We start from the raw sequence: 3,376 nt of genomic DNA, 5'->3' as shown, positions 1-3,376 counted from the left end.
ATCCGCCGATCGAAATGAGACTTTGGTTATCTCAACCTAACTCACTCAAAGACAGAAAGACTGCCGGACTCATAAGGATCCGCCGATCGAAATGAGACTTTGGTTATCTCAACCTAACTCACTCAAAGACAGAAAGACTGCCGGACTCATAAGGATCCGCCGATCGAAATGAGACTTTGGTTATCTCAACCTAACTCACTCAAAGACAGAAAGACTGCCGGACTCATAAGGATCCGCCGATCGAAATGAGACTTTGGTTATCTCAACCTAACTCACTCAAAGACAGAAAGACTGCCGGACTCATAAGGATCCGCCGATCGAAATGAGACTTTGGTTATCTCAACCTAACTCACTCAAAGACAGAAAGACTGCCGGACTCATAAGGATCCGCCGATCGAAATGAGACTTTGGTTATCTCAACCTAACTCACTCAAAGACAGAAAGACTGCCGGACTCATAAGGATCCGCCGATCGAAATGAGACTTTGGTTATCTCAACCTAACTCACTCAAAGACAGAAAGACTGCCGGACTCATAAGGATCCGCCGATCGAAATGAGACTTTGGTTATCTCAACCTAACTCACTCAAAGACAGAAAGACTGCCGGACTCATAAGGATCCGCCGATCGAAATGAGACTTTGGTTATCTCAACCTAACTCACTCAAAGACAGAAAGACTGCCGGACTCATAAGGATCCGCCGATCGAAATGAGACTTTGGTTATCTCAACCTAACTCACTCAAAGACAGAAAGACTGCCGGACTCATAAGGATCCGCCGATCGAAATGAGACTTTGGTTATCTCAACCTAACTCACTCAAAGACAGAAAGACTGCCGGACTCATAAGGATCCGCCGATCGAAATGAGACTTTGGTTATCTCAACCTAACTCACTCAAAGACAGAAAGACTGCCGGACTCATAAGGATCCGCCGATCGAAATGAGACTTTGGTTATCTCAACCTAACTCACTCAAAGACAGAAAGACTGCCGGACTCATAAGGATCCGCCGATCGAAATGAGACTTTGGTTATCTCAACCTAACTCACTCAAAGACAGAAAGACTGCCGGACTCATAAGGATCCGCCGATCGAAATGAGACTTTGGTTATCTCAACCTAACTCACTCAAAGACAGAAAGACTGCCGGACTCATAAGGATCCGCCGATCGAAATGAGACTTTGGTTATCTCAACCTAACTCACTCAAAGACAGAAAGACTGCCGGACTCATAAGGATCCGCCGATCGAAATGAGACTTTGGTTATCTCAACCTAACTCACTCAAAGGCAGGCAGACTGCCGGACTCATAAGGATCCGAAGATCGAAATGAGACTTAGGTTATCTCAACCTAACTCACTCAAAGGCATGCAGACTGCCCGAATCATAAGGATCCGAAGATCGAAATGAGACTTAGGTTATCTCAACCTAACTCACTCAAAGGCAGACAGACTGCCGGACTCATAAGGATCCGAGGATCGAAATGAGACTTAGGTTATCTCAACCTAACTCACTCAAAGACAGAAAGACTGCCGGACTCATAAGGATCCGAAGATCGAAATGAGACTTAGGTTATCTCAACCTAACTCACTCAAAGGCAGGCAGACTGCCGGACTCATAAGGATCCGAAGGTCGAAATGAGACTTAGGTTATCTCAACCTAACTCCCTCAAAGACAGAAAGACTGCCGGACTCATAAGGATCCGAAGATCGAAATGAGACTTAGGTTATCTCAACCTAACTCACTCAAAGGCAGACAGACTGCCGGACTCATAATGATCCGAGGATCGAAATGAGACTTAGGTTATCTCAACCTAACTCACTCAAAGGCAGACAGACTGCCGGACTCATAAGGATCCGAAGATCGAAATGAGACTTAGGTTATCTCACCCTAACTCACTCAAAGGCAGACAGACTGCCGGCCTCATAAGGATCCGAAGATCGAAATGAGACTTAGGTTATCTCACCCTAACTCACTCAAAGGCAGACAGACTGCCGGCCTCATAAGGATCCGAAGATCGAAATGAGACTTAGGTTATCTCACCCTAACTCACTCAAAGGCAGACAGACTGCCGGCCTCATAAGGATCCGAAGATCGAAATGAGACTTAGGTTATCTCACCCTAACTCACTCAAAGGCAGACAGACTGCCGGCCTCATAAGGATCCGAAGATCGAAATGAGACTTAGGTTATCTCAACCTAACTCACTCAAAGGCAGACAGACTGCCGGACTCATAAGGATCCTAGGATCGAAATGAGACTTAGGTTATCTCACCCTAACTCAATCAAAGGCAGGCAGACTGCCGGACTCATAAGGATCCGAGGATTGTAATGAGACTTAAGTTATCTCAACCTAATTCACTCAAAGACAGAAAGACTGCCGGACTCATAAGGATCCGAGGATTGTAATGAGACTTAAGTTATCTCAACCTAATTCACTCAAAGACAGAAAGACTGCCGGGCTCATAAGGATCTGAAGATCGAAATGAGACTTAGGTTATCTCAACCTAACTCACTCAAAGGCAAGCAGACTGCCGGACTCATAAGGATCCGAAGATCGAAATGAGACTTAGGTTATCTCAACCTAACTCACTCAAAGGCAGGCAGACTGCCGGACTCATAAGGATCCGAAGGTCGAAATGAAACTTAGGTTATCTCAACCTAACTCACTCAAAGGCAAGCAGACTGCCGGACTCATAAGGATCCGAAGGTCGAAATGAAACTTAGGTTATCTCAACCTAACTCACTCAAAGGCAAGCAGACTGCCGGACTCATAAGGATCCGAAGGTCGAAATGAAACTTAGGTTATCTCAACCTAACTCACTCAAAGGCAAGCAGACTGCCGGACTCATAAGGATCCGAAGATCGAAATGAGACTTTGGTTATCTCAACCTAACTCACTCAAAGGCATGCAGACTGCCGGAATCATAAGGATCCGAAGATCGAAATGAGAATTAGGTTATCTCAACCTAACTCACTCAAAGGCAGACAGACTGCCGGACTCATAAGGATCCGAGGATCGAAATGAGACTTAGGTTATCTCAACCTAACTCACTCAAAGGCAGACAGACTGCCGGACTCATAAGGATCCGAAGGTCGAAATGAGACTTAGGTTATCTCAACCTAACTCACTCAAAGGCAGACAGACTGCCGGACTCATAAGGATCCGAAGGTCGAAATGAGACTTAGGTTATCTCAACCTAACTCACTCAAAGGCAGGCAGACTGCCGGACTCATGAGGATCCGAAGATCGAAATGAGACTTAGGTTATCTCAACCTAACTCACTCAAAGGCATGCAGACTGCCGGAATCATGAGTATCCGAAGATCGAAATGAGACTTTGGTTATCTCAACCTAACTCACTCAAAGGCATGCAGACTGCC

This window comes from Ipomoea triloba, chromosome 16, assembly GCF_003576645.1.
Source record: "Ipomoea triloba cultivar NCNSP0323 chromosome 16, ASM357664v1".
NCBI lineage: Eukaryota > Viridiplantae > Streptophyta > Magnoliopsida > Solanales > Convolvulaceae > Ipomoea > Ipomoea triloba.
This window is presented reverse-complemented; position numbering follows the sequence as displayed.